Raw genomic sequence first — 17,410 nt, forward strand, 5'->3', positions numbered from 1 at the left:
GGGGCAGTTGAGATTTATGGAGGCTGCTGCAGCTGATTGTCACTCCTGCAGACAGCACATGAAAGGCGAAGGGGACCTTAACTCAGTCGGGAACCAGGGAGGGGGCAGCGCTCCATCACTGCAGAGACTTTGGGAAAAGTTCAGATTTAGCGCTGTGCTTCAGGCCATTAGAAAAGGAACAGGCAATTATGCGCTCCCGTCTAAATATATTTCAGAGTATAACATATGTTTTGTGCAAGTCAGTCTTGTATACTAATTTATTATTTTTATAACACTTATTCATTTAGGATTTTAAATAGCTCCATTTTGTAGACCACATTACTTTGCAAAGAAGAGACTAAATTCAAGAAGAAAGTGAAGTAGAAACTACAAATCTGGAAGATTCTGTATCAACTTATTTACAAGAAGAGGGAATTGGGAGAGAGGGTAAGCTTTTTTTCTGGTTTGTGGGAAACAAAGATATTAAATAGTAATTACATGTGAAGTGTACTTATCAGCTGGGGCAAGTAATACTTTGATATCTTTATTTCATCAGTCATATAAGTTCATTCTTTCATTTCCCTTCTGAAGCAGGGAATGTGCATTATATACGATAGCACATGCTACTGAGACAGAAAAAACTGATCTGCTTTTAATTTTATTTTGCTTGCTTGGAACTTTGGCTCCCTGCCTCCCCTGGGGGAAAAAACCACAAAACAACAACAGCAAGTTTTATCCAATCTTGGTGAACTTTTGCTGAAATTACCAGTGCTGACATGTGGATGATATGTATAGGGTGCAGTAGGACTAGAGAGAGGGAACTGCTTTTAATTAGATGTAACCTGCCCAGGAGAGAAAGACAGAGAATTGTTCATCCGGTCAGTCCTTATTTAATAGGGCAGCCGAGGATAAGAGTATTCTTAAGATGCAAAGACACCATAGGTAAAATTACTGGTTGACCATTTTTTTTTTTAACTCCTAGAAAGCCAGACCTGTGCTCAGTTAAGAGGTGGTAAGACTAAGAAAAAAAAAAGCATCAAGAAAGGCTGCAGTCCTTGCATGCCTTGAAAGCAAGAGTAAGGAAGTGATGAGTGACTATCAGGTCCCAACCAGTGATATTGTAGAGACCTTCCTCTGTTCCAGACAATTTACAGATCCTTCCCCTTCTGTGAGGACCTACGGTAACCACTTACTAAGAGAAAGCGTGAGAAAGTTGTTATAGTATCCTTTAATGAAATTTAACATCGATGCAATGAAGGAGCATCAACCAGATGCTCTAGCCATTCCTAATGAGTCTAGTGGTTTTAAGTGGCTCTGTTTTGAGCACTGGGGACATCTGGTGGATTGCTAATTCTTGGAAATTGCAGAAAATTTGGTCTTCTGGAAGCAAAGCTTTCTTGAGCTGTAACAGTTTCAGATCCAAAATCACAGGGAGTGTTTGAAAACACTGAATTGTAAAAGCATCAGTTTAGAATTGCTTCCTTAGCTGAGGTGAAAACAAAGGGGTTTTTAAAGAACGTTCACAAACTGAGGATGCCATACTGGAATTAATGACACTTGTTTTTTCAAGTCTTGCTTTCTGTATGGGAGGAGTAGAGGAAGGAGCTTAGCAGGCTCAGCTGGTGGAGATCAGCATCATCTCTATACAGTACAGTGTCATATGAAACCAAACCCCAAAATGGATGACGGTTTGCCTAGAAAAACAAGGGAAAGCTTTGTAAGTTGATTTTTACATTTCAATAATAGCACGAGCTCTGTTTTTATTCAAAGACTTACACGAGCTCTCACCTATTTACTAGTCGTAACAAACAAGCAAACCAGCCAACCAGTTCACTTCCTACGTCTGGGCCGAGGCCAGTGACCAGGCTGGTTTGATAATCCTGCGGGTTAGGGGTCCCCGCCACTGTCACAACCTGGAGAGCAAGTGGGCTGATGGAGGAGCCTGCCAAGGCTTACCATCCTGCCTGCCGGCTCCACCAACCAGCCCGTGCTCTTACTGCCCGAGAGGTTGCCCAGGGGGTGGAAGGTGCTAAAACTCTCTGTAGGGATTACTGGTCCATCGAGAAGTTTTTTTGTTTTTTTTTTTTTTTCCACCCTAATGCTCAGACCTGAGCAACCATCTTCTGAGGAGAAGCTGGAGAATGCATATTCTCCATGATTTAATTTAATTACACGTAAGTTGATTAAGGATGTTATCTTCATTTCCAGGGGAAATGAAACATTCAGGCAGCATCGTGTCAGAAGTCTGGTGGAAGGCTGGCACGTCTCAGCGTTGGCTGCTTTCTGCTGCCTTCAGCAGCGTCTTGGGCTTTCTTCAAAGTGTAGGCACCAGCTGACCCACAGCGTGATTTCTTGCTCAAATTTATTCAAAGGCGTGAATTGAACCAGAGCAAAGAGCAACTATCCGGGCTCTGAACAAGAAGTGCTTTGTGTTTTAGTCAGCACAAATCTGTCCAATTCCAAAAAAAACCCATGAATGCCATCGCCCTATCTGATAGCGGCTGTAACGAGGCCTCTGGGAGGGCAGTGACAGGAAGATGTAGATAAAGGAAAAATGAAGGGGTAAAAAGAGAAGTTGTGAGAAGTAAGAGAGAGCATCGCCACCGCTGTTATTGCTTCACAGAAGTGTAATCTTTTGTGATCTCTTTGGAACAGGAGGTAAATAATAAAACACAAGGGAGGGAAAAAATTAAAATAAATGTAGTGTGTGTGAGTGCATGTTAAAACAGATGTCAGATTAAAAATAACTGAAAAAGAAATTCTACTGTAGGGGAAAAGCTCCTTTTTCCTTCAACATTTTATATTCCACCTTCATTAGGCGGAAAGTGAAAGAGCTGTAAAGGAAAAGGGGAACTTTTGTTGTTTCCCTCTGAAGGTTAAGAGAAGCCTAATGCGAGCGCAGGGGGGACGCTCTGTGGTGCGTGGTGCTGGAGCAATTCTCAGGGTGAAGCCCAGAAGCGGCAAGGATGTTAAACAGATGCAGTGTGTGCGCCGAGCCCTGGGACTTGGAGCTTTAAACCTGCGGTGCTGCACATCCAGGTGGTTTCATCCTCTCCATCCTCCCTCCCTTAGTCCCTTCAGGGTTGACGAGTCCTCTAATGTTGTAAAAAAAATAAACCCTGCGATCCGGTAGGCTCACATCATCCAGTCATGCCCCTCTAACTATAGACCTAGGCACCAGGGACTTCATTCTGGTTTCTTCAGCGCTTTTAAACGGGCTGTTTCACTGCTTGATGACAGCGGAGTGGGGAACATCTACACAAACAGGTATTTTTCCCCACACGGCAGCCAGACCACACCCATCCTTGGAGATGGCAACTACTCACAAAAATACTGGTGCCACTCTGTAAAACAATGTCATCCCAGGTCTTTGCTTCATGATGTGCTCCAGAAAGGCTCCCAAAAATTCATGGTCTGAAAAGCGACCTGCCCTGCGCCTGTTTAAACCTCAAGGAGCTTTAAATATATACCTTGAAGATGTGCTGAGGCTGGACTGGGAACCACTAAGTTCCTTGGAGAGCTAGCACGGTTCGTTTGGCTCATTCAGATTAGCTAATGAAATGAGAATAATCTTTATATGGTTTCCCTCTTTATTCCTGAGTGTGGGATGGAGGGTTTTTTTAAAAAAAAAAGGCACAGCTCTCTATGACTAATGCCTCAGCTTACAGGAAGAGTCAGAAATGACAGATATCTTTGGCTACCGTTACAACATGAATGTCCAACTTACTCGAACAACTCGATGTGATCCAGAGCGGGTGTATTCCTACAGCATTTGAGAAAAATGTCATTACTTTTTCCTGCCGTTATCGTGAGTGAATTCCCACAACTCCTATTTCTTTCAGACACTTAAGCGAAGGAGGAGGCAGCTGAGACAAAAGTAAAAGGCATCCTAAAAGCTATCCCCAGCAGACTGAAGACAAAGCTGTTCCATAATTCCTGAAGCTTTTCTTAAGCTTGTCCTGAAAATGCCAGGGAAGATCCCCAAACGGGATCTGCTGACCAGCAGGAGCAGCTTTGGCGTTACGCTGGGTTAGGACTTGCCAGGGAGGAAGGAGCAGACGTAGCCCAAAGCAGCTCCACGTGGCCCATCAGGGTGAAACGGGTGCGTTAGCGACGTGGGAGAGTACCTTACTTGTTAAATGTATTGTGTTAGACTACAGGCAAATGAGACGGTATTACCAACGTGTAACATTTTCGGAGAGGATCGCTAGGTATTAGCAGCCGCTCGCTGGACAGGCACCACCTCTGCCCACGGGCTGTCTCTCAGAGACACAGCAGAGAAGCAGGGACATCCCCAGTAGCGCCGATGTCCCCAGCCAAGGTGGGGAGGCCGAGGTCTCCAGGAGGTTTCACCTGCGCTCTTCCCACTAATCTAATTTCATTGACCCCCCGCCACCCTTGCTTCTCACTAAAAACTCAACTCGTGACCTTCTGCTCTGAATAAACAAATAAATGCATAAATGAAAGTCGCTTCAACTGCAGGAAAATATCTGTCCGCTCTTAATTGGGTATGCGTTTTCAGAGCTGCCTCCTCCAGGGGAAATTCCTTTGTTAAGCGTTAATTCCATTTCAATTTGCTGAACGTGTCTGCCATTTTCTCCATTAGAGGGCTGCAGAGCAGTGTGTTACAGTGTTTTAGAAATGGATTTAAACCTGTATATGTACTTTGGGCCTAATTTCCTGCTGTATAGCTCTCCTCAACTCAATGGGGTGTAAAACTGGTGCAACACATGGAGAGGGAAAAAAATGTGCGGCGCCTCAGAATACATCGGTGCTTTGGGTTTTGCTGATGAGATTAAGAAATGCCGAGGTGCTAAGACAGAATTTTAAATGCACGTGTGACAGGTGAGGCAGATGAGTTAAGTTAATTGCTGCTTGTGTGTTTGAACACAGCGTAATTGGTCAATAGGGTACGTTTCCAGAGAAGAGTAGTGAAGTGCATGAGCGGAGCACAAGTAGAGCTTTAAATCCTTCCTTAGAAACTATGCTTATTCTAGGCAAAAGTTAGAGTCTCTAGCACTTATAAGAGTCATAAACGTTATATTCTCCATTATGCTCCAATTGTGGCGTTGGCGAGCTAATTGCTTGGGCTGAAATTTTCTGAGTAGATGTCTTCCTCCGCTGAACTTTCTTCTAAAAAAGAGTCAGAAAATAAAGCTGAATAAAAATATGGAGTGGGCTGGGGGTTTTCAGCCCACACCTAGAAACTTTGGCAATTGAGCTCTGTGAAATTCCCACATTTCTGAGCATGAACCTGTAGCAAGTTGGAGAATGGTCCTGATCCTCGGCACCTGCCTTTCGTACAGTGTGCGGTGCCATCAGGAGAGAAAGACACTGGCACAGGTTACAGCGGTAAAGAAAATGGGGAGTGCCAACGTGAGCAGGGAAAGTGGAAGGAAAGGCGTGGGGGGGAGATGCCTCAGAAGAGCAGAAGCAAGAACCGGCAGCAGCACAGTACGAGTGAGGTGGTCCGGGCAAGAAGAGTGGGAGTGAACTTGCCAGACAAACGGTGCCTCATTAGGAGAGAAAGAATACCGAGACCAAAAGAAAATGGTTCACAGACCTAATCTTCTGTCCATTAATTTAATTTTGGGAATGGCTGGAAGAGAGACAGACCAGGGACCAACATTGGTCACTGAAGGTGGCATTTACGAAGGTTGAGATATGGTGGCATGGGCAACCTTAGTACTTAGTGTTCTGTAACGTTGGAATGCTTTGTCCTCCAGGCCTCAGTGTTTATTCCTTGTTTCTTGTTGTGCATGTTGTAAATTTAATTCATCTAAGCAATTAACTCATTGAGGCAGGGATTGATTTTTTTGTTCTGTTTTCACACAGCACTTGCTGCGGTGTGTTGTGGTTCCTGACTAGTGCCCCTACATGTCACTACGGCAATCAGGCAATAGCATGTTGGTGGAGGTAAATGTGAATTCCAGCAATGAAAGAGAATGGTTCGATACAAAATACTGGGATTATATCAGCTGCAGAAGGCAAAAATAACAAGTGGGAAATTTAGGGTGAGTACCAACAGGTCTTTCTGTAAGTAGTGAGGGGAGGCTGTTCGCAGCAGAAGCCCCTCAACTGGGACCCGACCGAATACGAGACAGCGATGTTCAGAAAGCGCAAGCCTGTGCAGGGAGGTAGTGGGGTTGGATGGTCTAATGGGTCCGTTCCATCTTTAACTTCTCTGATTCTGCACAGCCTTCCCCAAAAGCCAGCACAAAGGAGTGTCAAAAGGCGCAATACATATTCATGGACGTTTCTGGAGCTGCAAACTATGAAAAGAAATCAAGTCGTTCTCATCCGTGGACTGAAATTGAGAGTACACTCTAATCCAAAAGGATACCAGCTCACAGAGTGGTGTATAAAAATCTTATAAAGCTCTGCAACACTCCATAAATAATTTTCAAACAAGAAGCTTTTTGTTTCAGTGATGGCAATACTAAAAAGGAAGAATGGCAAATAGCCGTCAAAAAACGGCTGAAACAGCCTGCAGTCTGTACCGATGTTAACTTTATTCACTGCAAGAGTTACACACAGAGTTATCAGCCATTTATTAGGAACTGCAGATGATCGTCGCAGAGGTTGAGATTAACGCAGACTGGAGCCTGGTACCTTGCAAATGGGGCACTATGTGACGGGCAGCCTATGGAATAAACATTCTGGCACGTCAGCGCGCTATAAATCCTCCAAATGAAAGAAATTAAAAAGCCAGGAGCGATTCTGAAAATGATTTATGATTGGAGGTGCACTTAGGAGTGCTTTTATTGTCACAGGAACATCTCCTTTTACATCCTTAAGGTGACAGACCCGCTCTGCTTCCCTCTCGATTTCTTGGGCTACCCTGCGAGTGCGGGTGGTGCGGAGGCGAGCACCACCACCACGGGAGCCCGCTGGGTGGTGGGGGCCATATGGGCACTTCAGCAGCACCCCACTGTTGTGAGGGTTTGCTTTGCACAGCCCGCGGGTGAGAGAACCGCAAATCTCTTCTGACATTTTAAGTATGTGAAAAGACACCAGTTGTGGGGTGGGGTGGTTGTTTTTTTTTTTTTTTTCTTTTACAGCTATACCATAACTATGCTCCTAAGTGCACATATAAACATTTTATAACATGGATTTGGAATAACGCTTGAAAAATAAACTTAAGAATAGTTCCTAAGCAGAAGGTATTCTTACCAAAATAGCAGTCTGTTGCAAGTCAACCCTTTGCTCCATACGTAAAAAGATGCAACACTATCTGTTAGTGAACTTCTAGTGTAAATATTACTAAATGTTTCACTAAAATATAATTTTAGCACTAATATAGATATGTTTTCTTAAACAAAAAGTGCTTTCACTATAAACTGAAAGGCAAAAGATTGTGGATTGCAGGCAGAGTACTCTCTTGCCTATCTAAAGAATAGCAGTGATGATGTGAGTGAGAGCCTGGATGTCTTGTATATCCAAGATATGGGCACGACGGTTAATCCTGCCCCAAGCCCATGATGCTCTGGGCCATGGACACAAACCTACTTGCAGCATTGCTGCCTTCCTGGTTTCTCTTCTGGGCATGCCTTCAGGCGCGTGGCCTTGTGCCTCTTGTTCTTCTGGGGTGGCATTGGGGCATCCTACACGGGGTGCCATGCACATGTACCCAGAAGGGCCAGCTGGTTTGGGTATGTTTGGATTAGGAAGGCTGTCTGATCATTACTGCTTCTGTCCACAGCTGGAACAAAACTTTAAAAAGCATAGTTTGCATGGGTGATTACTTCAGTTAAAGGCTTACACGTCTCCCAGCGTTGCCTATCTTCTTTTGGTGATTGTAGATACCTGTATCGATCTAAAAATATTTCCTCCCCGTATTCCGGCAGCTGACTTCATAGAAAGGGTTAATTTTTCATCTATCTGCTGATCCTTCTGATGTTCCCACCCTGGGGCAATGCGGCAGAACAACTTTTATAACTTGGTTGGAGGTCGGCTCTTCAAAGCCGGAAGCTCAGGAGCTGTCCTATAAACCTCTGGGTGTGTTTGCTGAATGTAACTTTTCCTTTGCTGGGCTTTAAACTCCTGTAAGGTTCTTCTGCCCTTTTTGGGGGGGCCACACTCACTCACACCCACTCACATCCCTACCTGCATCTAAGACCAGGCAGTGCCTCCTCCCTGGGGACACCATGAGTGGACTGATGGTACGCGGCACAGTGCCTGGGGACCTGCACTGCGGGCGGGGGTATGTGACCTTGCAGGGTCCCTCCTCACCCTGGGTGACGTGGTGGGAGGGCCCGGGGGTTAAATTTTTTGGGATTACTTACGGAAGGTGTTTGCAAGTGTTTGCTTACATTTTGTAAGCATCTTGTATTGTGGTTTATCTGTTTTGCTGCTGATATTGGCCCTGGATGTATAGTTCACTGATTGCCAGTTAATTACACGTCATTAATAAATCAATAACCTGCTTTGATCCTGATTTGCTCTAAACCATATGAATTGAGCAGCTTTTCCCTGCAACAACGCTAATCTTTCTCTGTCCATTGCTCAGAGACAATGGGTCTGGGAAGCAGACCCCCCAAATGTGGGTATCTCTTTGCATGTCCCATACCTCGTCCACCACGCTGAACAAAAGGGGCAAACTGAGATAAAAAGGAGCTGGACACTAAGGGAGAAGTTCCCTATGGCACTGGAAGTGAAACGTATAGCTAAATGTGTTGCAGGGTAACAATAACTCCAGGTGGGGGAGAAGACCAAGGAGCTCTTGCAGCACAGGGAGAGTGCTGGGAGTCGTACAAATTGTGCTAAGGGAAAACTGGAGGGACTGGAGCTGCCGCAAAGGGAGTGAACACAAAAGAGCTTTAAGCTTCCTCCCCGCGAAGGCACTGCAGACTCGTAGCTCAGTCACTTCCCCACCTCTGTACGGACCAGGTGTTGGTTTGCTCTGCGCATCTAGCCTGCTCTTGATCTCTCTTCCCATTTTACTGACAAGGCAGCTGAGCAGTGGCTGCTATGACAGTAATAGGCACCTGTAGATCTCTATTCAATAAGAAATAACCTGAGAGAAATTCTCCATCTGCATAGGAGGTTAATGTTCCTCCTTTTTTTTTTTTTCCTAATTTGGATTCATTTAGTAATGCCAAGCCATCATTTTAACAAGGCAGGTGCTGCTAGAAATGCAAGATGCAACAAAATGTGATTTAATCATTGTGTTGTATTTAAAACAAGAATATGAGTAGATGCAGTGAGGGACATTTCAGCATGTAGCACCTCCATCACAAGTTCTCCATCCTAAGTGGAGAGGCATGCTTGAAACGGTGCCCTGGGAGCAGACCATGTTCCTCAACGAACCAAGGGGCTGCGATCCCACCGCACAACCCTACGCACCCCCGGGTTGGTATTTCGGCATTAGTATCTGAACTGCTCGTGTAGGAAGTATCTGTGGTTTTGTTAGCGGGTCTGCCTGTGTGTGTCGCCCCCCCCAGCCCCCCGCCAAGAAATCTGCATCAAATCTCCCAGCGGACCGATCTCCATTCTCGGCGAGAGATCTCACTTTCGCAGTTTGTGAGGATGTATGCCTTGTCTCGCGGGGCCTTTTCCTCCTTCTCTCTCACCCACCCCATCAACACTCCAGCATGAAAACGGGATGCCATCAGGCGCAGTTATTAATACACAATAGAAGTGCCATGTGTGATTGTCTGTGAATGCTCCAGTGTTTTATGTAATGCAGATTTAGAGATTTCATTGTAAAGTCATTTTAAACTCTGAACTAATGGGTAGTTTGGCAACAGCTTCCAAGTATTAAATCATTATTAATTCCTTTAGTACCATAATAACATTGATTTAGATGAACTCTTATAACATAGAAATTGTATAGTATTTAGCTGTAATTAACGTCCCCTAATTAGGAAGTGTTGCCAAGTAGTTTTCTCTGCTGGCTCTGTTGTACTTAAGTGCAGCTGGATGAAAATTAACCACAAAGGGAACAGCTTGTGTTTTATGTGAAGTTTGCCTTTGATTGATTAAAAAAATATTCCTTGGTACTTTATTTTATTATCAAAAAGGGTGCACTGGATTATCAATGTTACAGAGAGACACAAAGTCCACATGCCATAAACTACACACACATTTGTATAGTATATAAGCCCAATGACTTAGCTACACATTCAGAAAATTCACAGATTTATTTTGTCTCAATACCACAAGTTACAGTAACAAAAATGAATTGATTTTAATGTGGCTGCCATTAATAAAGTCTGTGGAAATTTAAGCAGAATTAGCATAATTTAATGTCCACTCAGAGGAAAGAGTCATGCACTGCAAGCTGAGAGGCATTTGTTGATGTGAAAAATGCTGACATTTTTGGAAATTCAAATTATAAATGAAATACTGCTGTCAGTTTACTGTGCAACTTCGTAGCATATGGTGCTTCTGCTGGTGGGTGTTATTTCAAAGTTTGCAAATCACACTATGAGAGTGTCCCTCTGGTGAGCTTTTGCAACGCTTAGCAACTGTGAATCAAAAGTGACAGTACAGAGGAAGAGGGACTAAAAAAAAGATTTCTCTCTCTAAGTCAGTAGAACGAAGTACAAGATAAGTTAATACGTTTTTACAGGGGGAAAAAGGAGGCCAACGGGCTAAAGCTAAGAGATCTGGTGCCGCCATTCTTGCAGGATAATGCACAAAGTCTTCTAAATTGTTAAAATAAAAATATGGTTCCTCTCTCCCGGTCTCTTTGACTTCGGCATGACAAGAGAGTTAAAACAACTGGCAGATAGAACGTATAATGGTTTACTTCCAAAATTAGGAAAGTTGCTTCCAGACATAACGCGATCTCTGCAGAAGGTCCAGATGTTTCTTTTACCCACCTCTCTGAAAAAAGTTCCTACAACCACAAAATAGCATTCACCATTTGAAAAGCATTGTCCACCAAGGCTGTCAACGCAGAGGAAAAAAGCCAGAAAAAATTCAGTTTTGCGTTAGCCCAGCAATGTCGATTCCAATTGATCTGATAGAAAGCGTACACTGATAAGGGAAATTTATGTAACTGAAACACTACAGCACCCTACACCGTGGTTTTCAAGAATCTGCCACCCAATGACCCCTTTAACATGCTTATACACTATTAAGAAGTGAACATAAAATTTGAATTCATTGTGATTTGATCTGACCGTGGTTGATATGCGTTGTTCTGCTCCAGGTAGTGATTTTTGGCACCAAGGTGGAACCGTGGATGCGCAGTACAGACCTCATCAATTTGCCAATCAAGCTGGCTGAGAATAGAAAGTGATGGAGCTGTCAGTAGCAGTTCAACCATAAGCAATTCTAAACTAAGCAATTTGGAAATTTAAATAGTTATAATGACCAAGATTCTCTACGTTGGCCCTTAATTACTGGAATGTCAATTCAGCTGAAAATTGCCTTTCCCAGGTAATGATAATTCTTAGAAAAGCCTTTGCTTATACACCCACCCATAGCACTCATTAAGTCAAGCTTCCTCCTTTTGTCTGAAGAGCTGTCAATTTTATGTGACATCACCAATCATCTGCCATCTAAAAAATCTCCAGGCTGTCTTGCTGAAGGCAGGCATACTCTCTTTTAGCTGTAGTGCACTGCGTGGCAGCACAGCCTGCTGTTATAAGCAACGTTGCACCAAATGAGGCTAATAAGTTGCCCCATCTTGGCACCGCTGAACGATGAGGCACTCAAATTTGGTTGCTGGCATCTCGGGTGAAACCCAGGGTCCGGGAAACAGCAGTACATGTTTTACGTGTGAAGGGAAACTCCGTTACCCAGCCCTTCGCAGCACTCTGCAGTGGAAGAGAAGGTTGACAGCCCCTCCACCACTTCTTCTGGAAAGGAAAGGGAGAGGGAAGTTGCTGGATTCGCTGTATCAGAGGGCTCCCCCTGAGATGGGCATAAGGGATAGAGAAGGGTGGAATGAGCCTGTGGTGCGTAAGCATATCCCTGTGTATTCCATATATCATATTTCTTACATTTCTTTCGCAGCAATCTGCCATTTCCAGTTCGGAATGATTGTATTGCAACTGCCTGTGTCAGTCCGCATTGGTGGACATCACAAGTTCTTTTCTTTTTGAGAGAAAAAACATGAAAAAGAAGCAAAACCATCTCCATGACCAGAATGCGTATATCAACAATCCGTTGTTATTAACCCGTGTTAGTAATATTGTTTAGTTCTCGCAGAAGGCCAACAGCACCCTGCAGTTGAGGATACAGAACGGCTATGCTTCGTTCCCCTCTTCCAGTCAAACTGGAGCAGACTTTGCCTTCACATGAGTAATATGGAATTCCGGGTAAACCAAGAAAAAGAAAGAGGAGCACAATCACACCCACTGAAAAAGTCTGTCACAGACAGAGGGAATTCGAGTGCCCGTGCGTCTAAATTCAGACTAGTTCAAATCATTTAATGCCTCATCTTGGTGATGTGTCGTGCGCCCTAAGGCAGTATTATACCTCTCTGGACACCACGGACAATACGTGGCATTGTTTTGCACTCAAAAAAAAAGAGGAAAGGGACTCTATTATTGGTTTGAAAAGCGGAGACCGTTTCTTCCATGCTGCCTTCTTGACCACAGCGCTTTCCCTCATCGACCCTACAAGCTGAACGTGCCATTCCCCCACATCCGTAACAGCTGCATAAGGGTTGCAGTCATATTCTTGCAGTCAGAACTGTTTCTTACTACTTCGGATGCAACTTGCTCACTCGCTCTCCCCGCTCCTGATTCTTGGCTTGCACACAATGAAATAGTAGGGGCCTTAGGCACTTTTAAAAAAAAAAAAAAAAAAGGAACAGCCCTCAATAAATCCCCTTAAGGGCCCATTTTAATTCTGCTTATGCTCTTGATGTGCAAGTTCTTACCCTGCTATCCCCCTAGAAGCAGTTTATTTCTGTCTGTCAGCACTGCCAAAGTGACAAAATCCCCTTTCCCACCCACCATGTAATTGCTCTGTTGTTGCCCTTCCCACACATGCCTGTAGAAAGAAAGCTCTCGCTTTATTTGTACTGCCAAAGTGAATAGCATCTCTTTCCTCCCTCCCTCTACATGGCTTTCAAGTAGTCACACTATCATTAGTTATTTCTATTCTGGAGGAGCTCCCCATCTGAGAAGGGAGCGTATTCCATAGGAAGTAGAGCGAAGGGCTGGTATGACAGCTCTCGTGTGCCCCCAAATCCTGGAGCTGAGGAATTCGGGGGTTGTGAGGAACGCAGAAGCAAGCGTTACAAATAAAGGCCATTCAGAGAAGGGTAGCAGAACAGGAAAACCAAAGGACCTGGCTGCATTTTTTAACTGCATTTTTCTTACCGTAAAGGCTATATAGGGCAAAGTAGCTCCCTTTGTTCTGTGCGTGCACAGTGCCATGTTGGTAACTGTAGTCTATGACAGGAAAACTACCCAATGGAATAGGGTTGCTTTTATTTTCCAGTGTCTCTCACTCTCTCTCTTCTTCATTTAAACCTCCATTGTTGGCAGAAAACAAAAGCAGTTCTAGAATCAGTCTAAAGTTGCGGTTTTCTTTTCATTTAGTTGGGGTTTATTTACCCATTTATTTTAAAGGTGTACCACAGATTAATTTCCCCAGCTCATTCTAGGTGCTGGGTGTATGATTACAAGAAGACCACACCGCTGCTACTAACTAAATCATCAGAAATAATTTCTTCAGCTTGCCTAAGGACACTGACCCCTAACTCTTGTTAAAACTCCCAAACTCACTGAGGCACGGTTACATGGAAACAAGAAATAGAGTTTCAGAACCACTCACCTCTAAGGCAAACAACGCGCATCAAATTTATTTCTTAATAAAACTTTAAAATATAATAACATAACCTCAGACAGAACAAATTTTCGGTTTAGACACGCCAAGTTTTTCATGTAGTTTTGCTTCTCTGTGGTTTGGCGATCTAGGATTGGTAAATAGCCACAGTTATGTTGTTAAATAATAGGAGAGCATGACTGTAACATACTTTGCAGTCAGCATCCTATTATATGCGGCTTCACAGTTTTGCAATGTGACAACTCTCTTTGCGAAAAGAAGTCCCTAACAATGGTCCAAATCACACATTTGCTCTTCCTTTGAGCACTGGCGGTTGTCAAAACCTGTTGCACTCTAGTAGGGGAGCCTTTTAGACGTATTCCAGGGCTGGCTCCATGCAGACAAAATGCATTAGAGGCCACTCAAATGCCACATCCAAACAATCGCACAAACCTGCTTATGCCCACTTCATCTGCGAGCAGTCCTGTAAAACCACACGCAGAGGTCAGCTATCCTCCTCCTCCTCCTCCTCTGCGCTGTGGAGCACTGCCGGGCACCGAAAATATCAAGGGCTGGTAGAAATTAATCTATATTACTTCCTAAGAATGTATTTAGGATATCGGAGGGGGTGGTACCAAAACCAATGCAAAAGCCCAAGTCAGGAAAAAATGGGAAGAATCTAATTTTAGCAAGAAATAACGGACTAACCTTAAACCTGTCCCTCTCTGGATGCCCAGACCTCTCTCTCTGCTACTGTTCCTCCCCAGCACTCCCCCTCCATCCTAGTGACTTCATCTTAAAACAGTCTATTTAAACTTCTGTTTATGTGGAATTAATGAATTCGTTTTCGAAGCAGCCCAAACGTAGCTATGAAGGAGCTGTATTACAATACCATTAATTTCCTGGGCTAACCCAGAGAAACGTGTACTGGGAGAGAGCCTTATTACGCTACCGATAATGATATTCTTCTGACGGTGCTGCCATGCTGGACAATGGCTGTGCACTTTTATATGTGGTTTTCAGTCCTCCTCTCTGCTTTTTTATCCCTGACAGGACCTTCTCTCTCCAGTTCAGGTATTATCAAGTCTTCATAGCTCTGTCTGATTTCAGCATTTTATAATCAGCTCTAAAATTTTCCATTTAAACCACAGCAGCATGGATTTGTTAATGGCAGCCTGGAAATAACAGCCTTTGTCATAAAGCCCTACATTAAAATTTTATCTTTATGGAAATATTTACATTTGGTTTTGGATAAACAGAAACCAGTTACTCACACCGCAAGTACAGATCAGTGCTTATGCTGTAAAAATCGAGAGGATGAAGAACATGAATGAAGAGGGGACTCTGGACTCATGTTCCCCAATGATCTGCAGAACCCCCCCAAACCCCATTATTTATTCCTAGCTAGTGATTCCAAAGCTGAAATAAAAACATGTTCCTCAAAGTAGTTTTTGATTGGTTCAAAGGTGATATTTCCACCAGTGATGATTTACTATTCTCAGCAGTCCCACTGATCCTGCCCCCCTGAGAAATCACACCCTGTCTCTGAGCCCCCCAAACCTGTGGAGTTGGAGAAAAGAGACCCAGATGTGAACTTGTGAACTGCATAGCCTTGACCTCTACGTACCCTCTGATTTCTGCTGATATTACCAAAGGAAGTGCCAGATAGCATGAATAACATTTGTAAACATCAGCCAGAGCCAATAAACACCGCCTTGATGATGACAGCTCTTCACCTGGCTTGGACCAGCAACTGAGCTTTGCCTTCCCAGTCCCGGTCCTGGGCGTTCGTGTCACCACCAGAGCCCTGCCAGCCATCCCAGCTTCTGGCAATGGCTGTGGAATCCCACCTATCCGAGTGCAACAGGCTCACAGCATCCCAAACTGCTTCTGTGGATGGCACATGAGGGGGAACTGAATGATATTCATTCTCTTTGAGTTCTGTTGGCACTGCAGTACTGAGTACAAACACAAAAGGTTATTTTTCAACAGTCATTTCAGCAGGTGAGACCTTACTTATAAACACAGAATAAATCAGGTATGTAAGGCAGTGCCAGCCCCGCGTTAAGAATTTAAGGTTCATATGAAAAAATGGATTTAAGCAAAACATCACTGATTTCCCCAGCTTGTGTGGCTACTGCGGGAGCAAGAAGTTGCACGCAGCATCTCGCAGGCTGCGTAACTCAGATCCCCAACTGCCTGACACTTACATGCCTGTTCTTCCCCTAAGATGACCAGAAGAGTGACAGGTACCAGAGTACCATCCACAAAAAAAACAGCAGTGCCCTAGATGAGGAGATAAGCAAGAGTCAGATGACAGAAGGCCAGCGGTATGGGGGAGCACTGCCCTCCATGCAGTGCACACCTGAGCACTGCTAACTCCGTTTTGTGCCTCGAAGAGGCAAGCGGCGCTCATCCTCGCTTGCCACCACCGCCTGTGGGGTTTTGCAGTGTTATAGCATTTAACTAAGACCCAGCACATCCAGGGGTGGGTCTTTTCTCACCCTAAGGGGACTCAGATCCACACGTCCTTCCCTAACCAGCAGGAGACAGCCTAGTAGTGACACTGTGTGTGTGTATGGGTGTGCGGGCGCATGCCTGTGTGCCGTAACACAGCCACGAGTGAGGGTGGGAGCCTACACTCTTCTGAAAAGCCAAAGACCTTCAGTACTAATTGGGAGGGACCACGACTTTTCAAATTATTATTGCGAGCTTTCCCCTGAGCACAAGAGCCTTTGGTCCCAGTGCACGCTCCCAGAAATTGATCTATTTTACATTATATGGATTTTACACGGATAAAATACAGAAAGAACTCAGACTGGAACTCAGGACTCCCTCTTTTAAACTAAATGCCATAACCACATAGCTGGTTCTGGTCTCCCTCCCTCCCTCCAGCCCAAATCACTGCTGAGTCTCTCCTGCGCCACGGTACAGCTCCCACACAGAGGCTGGAAGATGCAGCCCCCCCAATCCCGGCAATACAGACACACGCAGGGAGATGAGAGGAAGGGGAGGTAACCAACCCAGCACTCCTCCTTTCTGGCCAAACTTCCTAACACCGAGCAACATCACCAGATCAGAAAAGCTCCAGTTTAAGACAGAACTTAATTGAAAGCAGAGGTTTCCACCACATCTCACTCAATCTGGTAAGCACTCCCAAAATTTTCAGACTCCTCTGGGAGAAGCAAATCTACGACTATATTGTTTGAAGATCTTGATCAGGCTTAGGCGTAAGATAGGCAACAAACTGTTCAGCTATTTCAAGACTAGGAAGCTGCTCTCTCTGCATTAAAGTTGATTGTGATGAAAGCCTGTAAGGAGAAAACTGTCCATAAAAGCTTACAAGTCACAAGCTGGGGGGTCCAAATAAATGATCATAGAATCATAGAATGGTTTAGGTTAGAAGGCACCTTGAAGATCATCGAGTTCCAACCCCCCTGCCATAGGCAGGGACACCTCCCACTAGATCAGGTTGCCCAAGGCCACGTCCAGCCTGCCCTTGAACACCTCCAGGAATGGGGCCTCAACAACCTCTCTGGGCAACCTGTTCCAGTGCTTTACCACCCTCAAAGTGAAGAACTTCTTCCTAATGTTTAATCTAAACCTGTCCTCTTCCAGTTTAAAGCCATTCCCCCTTGTCCCATCACAACATGTAAAAAGTCCTTCCCCAGCTCTCCTGTAGGCCCCCTTTAGGTACTGG

Source organism: Vanellus vanellus, assembly GCF_965231255.1.
Source record: "Vanellus vanellus genome assembly, chromosome: 1".
Lineage (NCBI taxonomy): Eukaryota > Metazoa > Chordata > Aves > Charadriiformes > Charadriidae > Vanellus > Vanellus vanellus.